This window comes from Engystomops pustulosus, chromosome 10, assembly GCF_040894005.1.
Source record: "Engystomops pustulosus chromosome 10, aEngPut4.maternal, whole genome shotgun sequence".
NCBI lineage: Eukaryota > Metazoa > Chordata > Amphibia > Anura > Leptodactylidae > Engystomops > Engystomops pustulosus.
The window spans coordinates 35,603,024-35,618,727 of NC_092420.1; the positions used below are offsets into that span (position 1 = coordinate 35,603,024).

At 41.8% G+C, this 15,704-nt stretch overlaps 1 long non-coding RNA gene across 1 annotated transcript; it reads right to left on the bottom strand.

Annotated features, from left to right (window-relative positions):
- Nucleotides 1–5,180: 5,180 nt before the first annotated feature.
- Nucleotides 5,181–14,927, bottom strand: LOC140103907 (uncharacterized). The gene is made up of 3 exons (XR_011850203.1): nucleotides 14,755–14,927; nucleotides 11,794–11,944; nucleotides 5,181–5,364 (listed from the first exon to the last, which is right to left on the bottom strand). It is a non-coding gene; the product is annotated as an uncharacterized lncRNA (long non-coding RNA).
- Nucleotides 14,928–15,704: the final 777 nt, after the last annotated feature.

The following is a 15,704-nucleotide window of genomic DNA, read 5'->3' on the forward strand; positions in this document are numbered from 1 at the left end:
GGGGTAACATGTTGTCACTGGAGAGCCCCTGTAATTGTTGCAGCAACTTTTCAACAACTTTTATTTGAGTTATCAAGCAACCTGCTACATCTGTAGTGCTTGGTGGTTATCATTAAATGTATATTTACCCAGTTATCTATGCACCCAGGGTTAATATTGTATAAAACTTCATATTACTTCATTTCAATGCAGCTGCATTGAAAACCTCCACAAAAGCACATGTAAGTTTTCTGATAAAAATCTGATGGTCACACTATTGGTTTGGGTCGTATGACCTGTGGGATTAGTATACCAACTGTAATATGGTCCATTTAACAAAGCTGCATTATAGGTGTCTATATTAACCCTAGAGGTGCAGGCATAAAGTACATCTGCTCATTAGTGTTTATTTTGTGGCTGATCACCTGTTATTACATAATCTTGCTCAGGACTGCCACACCCTAGGTGAGTAACAAGGTTCTTTAATTTCTATTCATCTGTAGAGGTGTCTGTTTGCCATTATAGATTTGACCAACTTTTGTTTCCCAGCTCTGCCGTTGGATGGTTGCTTGTCCTGACTTGTATCTGACTTATCATAAAGCATGATCTCTACATGTCCTGAAGTCAGATCTCTATGAATACCCTCACACTTTCTTGCACTTCATAGCGTACTGAAGAATTTCTTGAACAAAATCTATAACACCACAGTATTTCTCAAGACTTTGGAGGACGTTATGAAGCCTTGTACTGGCGTACTACAAACCTTGAAAAATTCACAATTCCTGGTGCACAGTCAAGTGGGTGTTAAGGGATGTGGGGTGTAATGGCTGGAGCCTCTTAGTATTCCTGGTGTGACCCGTAGGATGGAGGAAAATGATAGGCTCCAAGTTCAGGTTACCTGAATATACAAGTGATATAAAGTCGTTGTCCACTCCTAATACACGACCTTGACAGCCAGGGCCGGTTTTATACAAAGTTGTGCCTCAGAACAAAAATTGAGGTAGAAAAATAAAACTATTTTATGAACAGTCACATTTGAGTAAGAGGCTCCTTCACCTCTGCACAATAATAACACCTTGTAATAAACAGTAGTATGGTAAGTTTATTTTTAGACAAAAAGATAGATACATAAATGGTTAGATGGACAGATATAGATAGGAAATAGACAAATTATAGGAGATAGATAACTAGAAAGATATATAATAGATATCTAGACAGGAGATAGATTCTAAGCATCTTAACCAAGGGGTATTAAAGGAGCAGTGCATCCTCTGCCCACAAAAGTCAACTTGCAGGAGGCCCCTTTAGGACAGGGAGCCCTGTTCAAATGCCCAGTTTGCCGCCCCCATACACTGAGCCTGTTGACAGCTTAGGTCCCTTAGGCTGTGGGTATTTATGCTAATGGTAAGTGACATGCCTATTAAGTATACATTTTTGAGTTGCTTTAATATATATATATATATATATATATATATATATATATATATATATATATATATACTTCAACTGATTTACTTTTTTTTTACAGAGTATTAATTTAACTCATTGTTGAATAATAAGTCGGCTGGAGGCAAGGGGGTTATGGAGAGGGTGCATGGGCTAAGCCCTCTTCAAACAGCACGGACGTTTGCTGCATATTTGTTGATAGAGGCATTTAAAAGCCAGTGACATTTAGGGCTTTTTGGCAATATTGGCACAATTTGTCCTATTGATACAGGGCAGCAGGTAACATGTTGTCAATGGAGAACCCCTTAAACTGTAGTTAATGTTGTTATTGTTAAATGTATTTTTACCCAGTTTTCTATGAATCCAGGATTTATACTATATAAATCTTCTTCTCACCTTTAAAAAAATGCAACTGCATTGAAAACTTCCACAAAAGCACATGTGATTTTTCTGATGCAGATTACTCTGATGCTGTAAGTTTGGGTTATATGATTAGTATACCTACTGTAATATGGCCCATTTAACAAAGCTGCATAGGTGTCTATCTTAAGCTTAGAGAGGCAGGCATATAGTACATCTGCTCATGAGTGCTCATTTTGTGGCTGATCACTTGTTATTAAATAATCTTGCTCAGGACTGCCACACCCTAGGTGAGTAACAAGGTTCTTTAATTCCTATTCATCTGTAGAGGTGTCTGTTTGCCATTATAGATTTGACCAACTTTTGTTTCCCAGCTCTGCCGTTGGATGGTTGCTTGCCCTGACTTGTATCTGCCTTATCATAGATCTCTGCTGGTCCTGAAGTCAGATCTAAGGTTTCTTAGGCTGTGAGTATTTTGACTATGGGTAGTAACTAGAGATGGGCAAATCAATTCGAACAAAGTAAAATTTGTTCCAAATTACAGGAAAACTTTGAATCGTCACGAATTCGAAGTTTATGGTGATTCGTGGGAACAAAGTTTTTTTCCCCCTTTATTAGCAAAATGGGCACGAGCACAACATGTTACATGAGGCAGAGAACTCTGGGAAGAATAAAAGAACACCCTCAATGACATGTGCAGACCTGTAAGCCAATCATCGAACGGCAGGCTTATGTGATGTTACACAGCCTCACTGCATCTGCTGTCTGTAGTGTCTGTACTGTACTATGCTGTAGTGATTTCTGCTCTAATCCCAGGCTGTCCGTTTTAGGCGATCTGTATGCCCCAAATAGCAGTTCTTTTATGTTGCTGAAGTTACTAGCAAGAACTCTGTGTAAAATCCACATCGTTTCTGGAGTGATTTTTGCACCAATCTCAGGGTGTCCATTTTGGGGGATTTGTATACCCCAAATTGCAGTTCTTTTTGTTACTGAAGTGAATAGGAAGAAATCTGTGTAAAATCCACATAGTTTCTGGAGTGACTTTTGATCCAATCCCAGGGTGTCCGTTTTGGGGGATCTGTATACCCCTAATTGCTGTTCTTTTTTTGTTGCTGAAGTTACTAGCAAGAACTCTGTGTAAAATCCACAGTTTCTGGAGTGATTTTTGCTCCAATTCCAGGGTGTCCGTTTTGGGGGATCTCTATACTGTAAATTTCAATAGATTATTTTTGCTAAAATTGAGAGCAAGAAATATGTGTCAAATCCACATAGTTGCTGGAGTGATTTTTGCTCCAATTCCAGGGTGTCCATTTTGGGGGATCTGTATAATGCAAATTTCAATAGCTTTTCGTTGCTAAAGTTGAGAGCAAAAAATATGTGTCAATTCCACGTAGTTTATTAGCCACTATGCCAGACAGAAAGGTGGAAGGTGAAGCTGGTAGAGGTCGCAGCACAGTAAGGGGACCTCGCAGCAGGGGTCACTCTGTGAGGCCAGAACTGCCATTGTCATCTTGCGGCAGTGTGTTGATCAACAACCCAAAGGTTGTCGATTGGTTGACTAGGTCTCATCCACTTCCTCCCAAATAACATCTTTGAGATTGGCACGGGAGGTTATGTTGCACTTGCAAGTAGTCAGGCTGTGCATACTGAGACCGTTGAGGAGAATGGCAGTGACAGGGAAACACAAATCGATGATGATGTAGCCGATCGAACTTGGGAGCTGGGTGAAGCAAGGGCTTGATCATCATCGTCGGGAGAAGAGGGTGTCAGCTTGCGCGTCAGGCAGTAAAGCAGGCAGCAAGTCCCTACTGTGGCCGTGAGTCAGCAGGGTGGCAGCAGTGTGAGAACCCGCTTTGCAGGTCTAAGTAAGCAGTGGCACAGGGGCTCAATGAGGCAGCGCCATTAGTAGTCACAGTGCCAAGTGTTGGCGGTAAAATCACCAACTCGGCGGTGTGGCAGTTTTTTGTTAAGACACCAGAGGAGCTGAGTGTGTGTACATGTAGAATCTGTGGGCAGAAAGTGAAGCGTGGCCAGGGAGCTAACGTTGGCACAACGGCCCTGCGTCACTTACCCCTGAGAAAGTCACCAGTTTGGTGACGATACGCGTGGGCCTTTCTCCACTCCCTATCCAGCTGACCTGCCTCCCTGGCTCTTTCCCCTCTACTAGGCACTAGATGTCTTCCATTTTCTTGGGTATTGTATGAGCAGGTTGAGGGTTTTTTCAGGTCCTACATTATATTACACTCTTTTGCACAGGGCACTTTACTGCATTGTTGTCATTTAAGAGGCTTTTTAGACCATTCATGCTATTTGACTCACAAATACTTGTTTACCTGTGCATTATCTTGATCGTGGATAGGGAGTTTAAGGGATTACTGCCCTTGGTAGCCATATACACCCATTGGGTGTATTTTTTTAAGTGTTTTTATATTCCTTGATGTCTTGTTATTTCTATTGTTTGTAATTGTATTAATAAATGAATTTTGTCTATTTAATGTGATCGCTTGTACGCATCCAACTTTTTCTGGTTTTGGTTGTTGCATTACTTATTGGGATGCGTGGATATGGTATTAATCTATACTGTGGTGGTGCCTGCTCTCCTTTTGTGTAGCAGTGGCGTTAGTAGTCACTCAGTGCCAAGTGTTGGCGGTAAAATCACCAACATAGCGGTGTGGCAGTTTTTTGTTAAGACACCAGAGGAGCTGAGTGTGTGTACATGTAGAATCTGCAGGCAGAAAGTGAAGCGTGGCCAGGGAGCTAACGTTGGCACCATGGCCCTGCATCAGCAGATCACCATACAATGGCCTGGGAGAAACGTGGCTCAGATGTGGTGGTCCATCCTGCCGCTGCAGCAGCACCTAGTGGCACACATGCCATTTCAGCTAGTCAATGCTCCAGCACCTCTGCCGAAGGGAGCTGTTTGTCTTTGATATCATCTTACTGTCCAGATGCTCCTCCTCCTCGCTATGCATGGCGCCTGCAGTCGTTTAAGGAGGCAATTTCAAAGAGAGTTTGTATTACAGTCCCTCCCGTGGACTGTAATACAAGTAGTTCCAAGCCGAAATTTATTTTCCAAAAAGACAGTGCCAGCCCTTCACAAATATGTAGAGCAGAAGGTGGGCCAGTCCTTGAGCTTATCGGTTTCTTCCAAGGTACACGCAAGCGCAGATGTGTGGAGCTGTAACTACAGTCAGGGCCAGTACATGTCCTTTAAGGCCCACTGAGTGAATGATTGAGTAAGTGAAAGAAATCAATCTGTGGCTATCCCCACGAAAACTGCAAATCGTAACCATGGTGACAGACAATGGGAGGAACACGGTATGTGCGCTGCACGGAGGAGGGATGCTCCATGCACCCTGCATGGTGCCCGTGTTCAATCTGGTTGTCAACAGGTTCCAGAAGTCTTTCACCCATATGTAAGACATTCTAAAAATGGCCAGGAAACTGTGCATGCACTTCTGCCATTCTCACAAAGCCAAGCACACCCTCCTCGAGTTGCAGTGGCAGAACAGCCTCCCCCAACATAGGCTGATATGCGATGTATCCACTCGTTGGAATTCCAGCCTCCATATGTTAGACCTGTATGAACAAAGAAAAGCCATTAATGATTTTTTTTGATGATGCAAGCGGATAGGAGTACTCCCCTGTGTAACTTTGATATCAGCCACTGGTAGCTCATGTGTGACACCTTGAAGAGGTCATGTTATTTGTCTTTTGCCAGGACTGCGGGATGAATAACGTCATTCCACTGCTTCATGCCCTGGAACTGATGCTGCAAAATTTGTCTGATCAGGGCACTGGAGAAGTGGCGACTACATCTCATGGCCACATTAGTCTTTTGGAGGCTGAACAGGAGGAGGACATTGAAGCACAATCAGAGTCTGATTAAATTAGTGGTTTTTCTACTCAGGTGACAGGAGAGGAGGAGCAGGAGCATCCGGAGGAGGTAGAAGACGAGCCAGATGACCCAGAAGCACCGTGGCATTATACAGTGGAGATGGAGGCCGGGAGTCCCTCAGACGCACTTGTGGAGATAGCCCGCAGAATGCTGCTTTGCCTAACTAGTTACAGCCAAATAGTCAACATCCAGCATAGGGATGAGTTTTGGCTCTCCACCCTCTTGGACCCTCACTACCAGTCCAAAATGTGTGACATTTTTCCAGCTCCCGAGAGGGAGGAACAACTGGCTTACTATAGAGAAATACTGTGCAGACAGTTGCCCGCCGCCTATGTGCGCCATTGGCCATCCTCTGTCAGGTCTGACCAGGGGATTCCTGGCAATCATCGCTCACATACTACTGCCACGGCTGTTGTGGGGAGATCTGGGGGGGAGGGTGTAGGAGCAGTAGCATCTCCATCAGCAGCAGCTTAAGTCTGGAGTTCTTAATGAGCAGCTTCCTTCACCAAACTAGTCAGGAGGGTAGCCGTCGCCAGCAGCTGGACATGGAGAGACCCTGCACCAGCAGGCGGTGGCCTACTTGGACAGCACTCTACCACCCCAGGTAGAGGATCCCCTGGACAACTGGGCAGACAAACCTGATGCGTGGCCGCAACTTGCGGAGTTTGCAGTAGAGAAGCTGTCCTGCCAGGCCAGTAGTATGGCATCAGGCAGTAGTATGGTATCTTCAGTGCGACGGGGACCATTGTTACTCCAAGGAGAACTCGCTTTCCACCCATAATGTGGAGAGACTTATCTTTGTCAAGATGAATCGGGGGTGAGTTGGCCAGGATTTCAACACAGCAATGCCTTATGCATCATATTAGCTCAGCCCTGACGCCTCTCCAAAAGGTTGAGAAATTAGTCTGGATTCTAACTACCTGCCTTATCCACTATTCTGATTCTGCCAACCGCCTGATGCCACACATCTGCTGCCAGTTGCTCCATCTGCCTCCCACCATCTTTACCAGGGACTGGAATTGTCACCCACCTCCACACTCACTTTCACTCACAGGTCACTTTCTGACCTTATATGATGCTGCTGCCACCTCCAGAATTTGTCATTGTGCCACTCTCTGACCTCATGCTGCTGCTGCCACCCCCAGAATTTGTCATTGTGCCACTCTCTGACCTCATGCTGCTGCTGCTGCCACCTTTGCGGTTCCTTTTTGGCAAAGAAATAATGGGGCACATTTACTTACCCGGTCCCTCAGAGTTTCCTAAAGTGCATTGTCCGTCCGGAATGCACTGTGCCACTATTCACTTAGATTGTGCACCCGATTTCCTGCATCTGCCGCATCCCCGGTCTGGTCCGCCGGAGTTCACCATCTTCCTCCCGGTGCATGTAAGTGCTTGGCTTGCAACACCATTTTGAAGTTAAATTTCACAGTTTGTCCGAATCCATCGGATCGTCTAACGGCTCGCCCCCTGATTTTCTGTAGCATGAAAGCCAGCGCAATTGCGCCAAAATCCGATCGCTTGCACCAAAAACACCTTTTAAATACCTGTCCCATCAGTGCAAAATGGAAATCGTCGGGATATCTGACGAAAGTGCAGTCCACGGGGCCCTTAGTAAATGAGCCCCAATATTTTCAGGGAAATTGTAATGAATGATGCATGTGGCATCTCTAATCTTCAAATTTAAATTAAAAATTAAAAAATTCATTTCAAACTTCGTCATTGTGCAACACTGGGGCCTACCATGTTGCTGTCACCTAAAGAATGTCATCGTGCCACTCTCTGACCTCATGCTACTGCTGCCACCTCCACACTTTGTCATTGTGCCACTCTATGGCCTACCAGGTTGCTGCCAGCTCCAGAATTTGTCATTGTGCCACTCTTTGACTTCCTGCTGCTGCCACCTCCAGAATTTGCCATTGTGTCACTCTCTGACCTCATGCTGCTGCCGCCTCCACACTTTGTCATTGTGCCACTCTGTGGCCTACCATGTTGCTGCCAGCTCCAGAATTTGTCATTGTGCCACTCTTGCCACATACTCATGCTGCTGCCGCTGTCTTCCTGGAACACTCTGTGATTTCTATAATGCTGTATTCACCCTCCACCACTATATGACATTGCCACTATGTTTGGTTTTCCCCTTCATTTTATCTGTCACAAGGAATGAAAACCTTCAGGATTGATAGCCAAAAGCAGAAGTGGATACAGAACACAGAGGACATGCAAATATCCCATTTACTGACCATCTCTGTTATGGAACAACTCCCGTTTGTTTTTGGCTTTTGCAATACTGGTGGATTATTGACTGATTGAAAGCAGACACTGACGGATGAAAAGAAGGGCAAAATGATCAGTGAAGTCAGTGCAAAATTACTGCCGACAACCTCTGCACTCTTACGGGGGGGTTTCTACATGTGTAAGCATTTAACAGAACAGGTTCTGTCGTAATCTATGGAATCATCTGATGTCAGTGTGAAAAAGAGTGCACTCTTTGATGTTATAGTGGGATCCTGACCTTCAGCTCCGTCCTTTCTAGCTGGCACAGACGTTACCTTGTCAGGCTACGTTCTCGCTTCACTTCCCCTGACGAAGCCCGACCCGTGGGGTCCTTTCTCCCACATCTGCATCTACTACTGGGCAATATTCTATTAACTGTATTTTGATTCCTTTTGGCATTCTACACTGCTTTGGTATTAAGCCTCTACATACTTATACATCGTGATTTTTTGCTGAGATTATCTTATTGGCTTTGAATGTTTGCACCATTGCAGTGTTATCTTTATATATTCCTAATTATTTGATTACAGTGACCGGGGTTTATGTATGGGATGTTATGTAATTTTCAGTGTTTTGCCACTGTTTTTAATTGTTTTTAATGCTAATTACATTTAATAAAGTTTATACCATTTGTATACACACCCGCTTTGTTCTTTCTGAGTAGCTTATAATCTTATTTGGGGGGTGTTTAACCCAATTTTTGTATATTACCCCTACATTGAGCTTGAGCTGGTACAGACGTTACCTTGTCAGGCTACATTCCCGCTTCACTTACTCGGTGAAGTTGGCCTCTGTAAGTGCCCATGGAATTGAAGAGTGAAGCGATTCTAAGAGCGGCGACTCTCATGTGCGTGTCATACTAAAACACAGCATTGTTTGAAGACCAAACCACCCTCCCTATGCATATTTAAGCATGGCACAATGTTCTACAACACCCTACAGGCTCTCTTCAGCTAGGAAATACCTGTTTTTCATTTGTCATGATTCAATTCAAATTTTTTGACAAATTTGCCCATCTCTAGTAGTAACGATCTGTAAACAAGTCCATATAAGACTCCAGGACCTGTAATTTATGCAGGTCTGTAAATGCAATAGATGTGCTGGTACTTTATTGCATTTTATGGCAGGAATGATCAAACCAAATAGGTTAAAATATTATAGTGTGCCTGAAAAACAGTAAAAAATGATGACAATAAATAAACTAAAAAACGCCCCCCTTTCCCGAGAATACAAAACTAAACAGAAAAACATAAACATGTTACGTATTTCCGTGTCCCTAAAGTCTCAATCTATGAAGATATTTAACCAATTATTCCCATTGGTGAACCCTATAACAGAGAATTTAGCAAAACAAACATTTTTTTGATAAAATGAGATCAATAGGTTGTACAGTCCTCAAAAAATGAAAATGTACTCTTGCCAGTTGTGTACAATGTAGTATGAAAAATGTTATTGGCTTCAGAATATGACAAAGCAAATACATTTTTTTCATACAAAAGGTTTTTATTTTTTATCTATTAAATTTTGTTCATATTATTAGTTTATCTATTAAATTTGTATAAGTACAAATATAAGTATTTTAGTATAAGCCGAGGGTTTAGTGTACAGCTAGCCAGCCCCCATGTAGTATACATCATCAGCGGCGACACTGCCGCATGGACGCGATCTGCCGGCTACAGAAGAAAGAAGAATGAAGAGAGAAGAGGAGCTGCCGGGACCCGTGCAGAAGATCGTGAGCCCTGCGCTGAAGATCGGGACCCTTGCCAACTATCCGGACACCGGAGGGTGAGTATTACATTTTTTTTATTTTTTACTTGACTCGTGTATAAGCCGAGATGAGTTTTTTCAGCACATTTTTTCTGCTGAAATACTCGGCTTATACACAAGTATAAATGGTATGTCATGTACAGTTTGTATAGCAGTAAACAATCCTTAAGCACCCCGGCACGTGGAAAAGTAGGGGAGCAAAGAAATGCAAAAATGAAAAAGGTAATTGGTTGAAAGGTGTTTAATATGTTGGTATTTGTATTCATTTCTAATGATGTATAGAATTTGTAATATTACTTTCCAGTAGTGGATTATAATATTGGCAGTTTTGGCAGTAGCCCTGGGCCCAAGCACTACCACAAGTTTTATACTCAGGAGGACCTTCACCCATGAAATCCTTGTAGATGTGCTCCTGCTCTCGTACATACACATGTACACAAGATCCATTTCAGTACCTTAGAAGGTCCTCCAGAGGTTCTATAACCGCAGATTGAAATCAGGCAGAAGGGACGCAGCCTCCACTCCCCAAGAAGCTGATTCTAGTACTATATGTAGGAAGTGAATTACGGACTTATAAGGGCTATGTTATTAATAAAATCCAGGGCCCATGGCAGTCTTAACCCGCCCTTGTTACTTTCACATTTTTATCTAGATTTGATTTTGGTGTGTGACTGCTTACACCAGCAGATCCAGCTGTCGCCTGATTCTACATGTATGTTATATTAGTCACTATAGGATTTTGAAACATCACATGAAATCCTTTATTAATTTATATATGAGTATGGAATACAGATTGCTGCTGGCCAAAATCAACACTCACTATATAATAAAGTAGAACCTTATAATAATTCATATTTAGAACATGTTCTATATTGCCTGGTAATTTTCAGTTTTATTGTGGGTGTAGTTTATAGGCTACATATTATGAGTATTTGTTAGTACAAGTTATTATCATGTTTTCTCATTTATTTCTGGGCAAACTATTTTAAAAAACTACAAAAAGCAGCAGGGGCATTATAGCGTGGTTGCAGGATGAGGGTGAGTGGGGCAGGAAGACCAACTTCCAGTGTGCTGCAGCAAAACTAAGACGAGACAGCTCAGCGCATGGGAAGATGTTGTTATATTAAACTGTGACAGCCACTGTGAGGCTTGAGTATCAGACTAAAATGGGGCCCATTTTAGTCTGATACTCAAGCCTCTTCTGTGAAAGAAAGCCGACTCCACCAGCCCCGGACCTTTTGTGGAGTAGCCTGCAGCCAAGGCCTTCTGTGGAGGTACTGTAAATCTATTTGAACAGGAGAGGGGGCTCCAAGGTTACATTACCATGTTAGAAAAATCTATCAATGGAATACATCAGTTTTAAAATACTGTGGATTAGAATTGCCTTTAAGAATTGAGGGTGAAAGGCATAGGGCTCTTCTGAGAAGAGAGGCTAAATGGATCATAAAGACAAATTCAGTGGGTCCTGTAGGCCTTAAATGGAACCTGCTATCAGAAATTGCCATAATAAACTATTATCAGTATGTTGTCAAGCAGCTGGACAAGCTTCCAACTCATGTTTCTTTCATGGCCCAGCATGGTGGCATCATCCAGAGAATTAACTTTAAAGGGAAATGTAAACTGTTTGCATAAAGTCAGGGAGGCAGAAAGTTTAACACTGAAGTAAAACTCTTCTCATGCATCGGACTTCCAGTGATCTGCTTAGCAATGTCTCTGGATGCAGGGCCATCAATTACAGTGAAGGGTTTCAGAGGCATGGAAAGCTTGACTTCTATGTTAAATACTCCGCCTCCTTGACTTTATATAAAACATTACATTACTTATTTCAAAGTTGATTTTCCGGATGATGTCAGCATGCTGGGCCATGAAAGAAACATGATCTAGAAGCTGCTTAGCTGCTTGACAACATACTGGTAGTGGTTTATTGATGACAGGTCCACTTAAACGAAAATAGTGATGAGTGTGTTCCTGTGTACTGCTTAATTGATGTAAGTTGGTTCAAATTGTAAATATATTAAGTTTCTGGTATCTGTTCTTAGTATGTGTATGTTTTTGGTATTATGTCTTACCTTGTGGACGAGATGGACCTTTCATAGGGATTAGAGAGAGAGCTGTCATTTCTGCAATCTCCAGGCGGGTGATGGGGGTTGAGCATAGAGAGCCTTTTGAGAAAAGCGTCTGTTGTAAGTTTGACTACGACATTCCCCTCTTTGCTTCCCCCTAGAGTGATGTACAATGATTCCAAGAGAAGAAGACAGGTTTTAGATGTCCGGCCTGAGTAGTGCCAGTTCATTCTGAATAGTTTCCAGAGCCTATTAAAAACTATTTACATCCAAAACATCCTTACAGTGCTTTGAGAAAAATATTCGCCCCCCCCCCCTCCTCTTGAACTTTTCTGCCTTTTGCCGCATTTCAGGCTTCCAACATAAAAATATAAAATTGTAATTTTTGGTAAAGAATCAACAACAAGTGGGACACAATTGTGAAGGGGAACAAAATGTATTGGATATTTTAAACTTTTGTAAAAAATAATAAACTGAAAAGTGGGGTGTGCAATTTTTTTCGGCCTCCTTAAGTTAATACATTTTTGCCCATTCTTTCTTTCAAAACAACTCGAGCTCAGTGACGTTGGATGGAAAGCATTCGTGAACAGTAGTTTTCGGCTTCTTCCACAGATTCTCGATTGGATTCAGGTCTGGACTTTGACTTGGCCATTCTAACACCTGGATACGTTTATTTGTGAACCTTCCATTGTAGATTTTCTTTTCTATATGATTGCTTGCACAGTGTTCCATGGGATGTTTAATGTTTGTGAAATCATTTTGTATCCAAATCCGTGTTTAAACTTTTCCACAACAGTATCCTTCCTGGTCTACATGATGCTGATTGATGATTACATGATGCTACATGATGATTACCCTTAATAGTACGGCGGCTGAGCCCTCTCCATAGGCCCCTTCCACACTTGCGTTGCAGATCACGTCAGAGTTTGATCAGGGTGCGATCAGGGTTTGGTCAGTGAAAAAAGCACATTTTGCATCAGAGTTCAATCAGTTTTCAGTCAGAGTTTGTTCAGTGTCTCAGTTTTTCACGTGCATTTTTTTTCAGCGCTGAGCTCTATCTTTTCTATGGCAATTGATGCGTGAAAAACGCATTGCACTTGCGTTGGACTTGCATGTGTCTCAGAGTGCAATTAGTTTTTGATGCATCTCCATAGACTTGTATGCATTTGTGTGCATTTTTCACGCGCGTGACTTGCAAAAGTAGAGCATGTCGAGATTTAAACGAATGTTAAAAAATACGTGCGTGTGTGTGTGTGAAAAAAAATGCAAGTCTGAAAAAGCCAATTGATTACAATGGGTCAGAGTGCAATGCAAGTTCTGCGCATCAAAAGCACGCGCATAAAACGCGCGTGAAAAACGCAAGTGTGAAAGGGGCTTAACCGGTAACACCCAGGATTGGTTGCGAGCACCGATCACTGGTGTTATCCCATCAATCGCCGCCGGGAAAACTGCATTGGCAGCCGCCATCTTGGTGACGTCATCGGGGAGCGTCGATAGGTCGTCATGACAGCCTCAGGTCTTCCGAAGACCCGAGGCTGTCTCGTTTTAACCCATTCATTACAGTGTGCGATTTGCAAATTTTTATGAATGAGGTGGAAAATCCCCATATAGAATGGCAGTATATGATAGGATCAGTCAGACAACCTAGGGTTAAAGTACCCTAGGGCGTCTGAAAAATAGTGAAAAAAAAAGTTTTAAAAAATTACAATAAAAAAAGTTAAAAATTCTAATCTCCCCCTTTCCCTAGAACTAATATAAATATAAATAAACAGTAAAAATCATAAACACATTAGGTATCAATCACCACGTCCAAAAATGCCCAATCTATCAAAATATAATAACTGTTTTTCACTGCGTGGCACTTTTTTGCCATTTTGAAAAATATAAAACATTCAATAAAAAGTGACCAAAGGTCGTACAGTCCTAAAAATTGTTGCATTGAAAAGTCTCACAAAATGACACCACCCACAGCTCTGAAGTATGAAAAAGTTATAAGCGCCAGAAGATTGCAAAATCAAAAAGAAATTTTTGTACAGGAGGTTTCCATTTTTGTAAATTTATAAAAAACATTATAAAACCTATACAAATTTGGTATCCTCGTGATTTTAGCGACCAAAAGAATGAAGTAGACGTGTCATTTGTGGCGCACAGTGAAAGCCGTAAAATCCAAGCCCACAAGAAAACAGTGCAAATGCGTTTTTTCGACATGTTCTATGCATTTGGAATTTTTTTTTCCGCTTCCCAGTACACGGCATGGAGTGATAAAACAAAAAAGGGCCAGTTCGTTAAGGGGTTAAACATAAACTATCACAGCACAGGTGTAGTTATATATAGACTTCATTACACACAGGGGGATTATATTTATCATCATCAGTCATTTAGGACAACATTGGATAATTCAGAGATCCTCACTGAACATGAGCATGCTGCGCTGAAAGTAAAGGCCAAATAATATTGCAAGCCCCACCTTTCAGTTTATTATTTTTTACAAAAGTTTAAAATATCCAATAAATTTTGTTCCACTTCACAATTGTGTCCCACTTGTTGATTCTTCACCAAAAAATTTACAATTTTATGTCTTTATGTTGGAAGCCTGAAATGTAGTAAAGTTTAAGGAGGCGGAATACTTTCGCAAGGCACTGTATATGTTAACATGGAAACCCATCTTTGATATCCCCTTCACAATTCTTGCGTCTGTTGAACGTGTGAGTTTTTGGAGAGTTTCTGCTTGCATTTCTTTGTATGATGTCAGAATAGCCTCCCAGAGATGCTGTTTTGATGTTAACTGCCTCTCAACCTCATAGATCTTTTGCTTGATGATAGGGTTAGGGTTAGTGGGCCCAGACATACATGAAGACTAATTTCCAAAAAGTTTTGTTTACTATATTTTTAATGAATATTTAATCAAATTTTGTGTGTGTGTTTTTACTTTTCGAGACAAAGGCAAAAGGGAATAGTACAGCTCACCTATCCATTACGGCGAAGTTCTGCTGCATCAAGTGTGAACGGTGCCCAGGATCCAGAGGGAAAAAAGTCCTGTGTCGGTTCAGGTGAACTTGAGATTGTAGATGGAGAGATCCAGCACTCATTCATGAAAAGTTAAAAAATCCATTTTCTTTATTTCGACTTCATTAAAAAAATAGAGAAATATACAATATGGAAAAAGTGTAGTAAGCTTACATACAAAAATAAAAAACACAGAGGGACCTACGCGTTTCGGACGCTATATGTTTCGTCCTTAGTCATGGTCTGGCGTGTACTGTGTAGGAAGGGATTTTTAAATGAATAGTGGGCGTGAGTAAGCGTGTGATGCGCATGCGTATGGTTTGCAAGAAGATTGGTAGCTATACAAGTCAGATAACTAGGCACATGCTAATAGTAATAGAGGCATTGGTGTGATGCCAAGACATCAGTATAGATACATAGTATCTGTTCTATTGTTCAAACCTATAGGTGCCCGTGTGTCCAATTTTAATATCCAAAATATCTCCCTGTTCCGGAGCTTGCGAGTTCTGTCGTTTTTACTTTTCACAGTTTTTTTTCTTTTACTTTTTTTTCTTTTACAAGTCTATAGAGAAGAGAGAGTGGTAATAAACCACATTTCTCTTCTTCTTAGGGTCTCCAGGTCTCTCTTACACCAAGAGACCCTTTACAATTGTACTGTGGACAGGGACTCTCTAAGCAGACACATTATGATCCCTTTGTGCTGACAAAGTGGTAAGATTATCAGGGTATAGGTTTTGAATATTCACTAGTATCTGTAACATAGAAAAAGACAGATGAGACAGATCAGAGATAATGAGATCCATGAGGTGCATATTACACATTACATTCTTAGCTCTAAGCCATAACATACATTGTGAACTCTGCTATATGCCTCCCTACCCCTCCCCTGGATAAAAACTTTATCTGTCTGT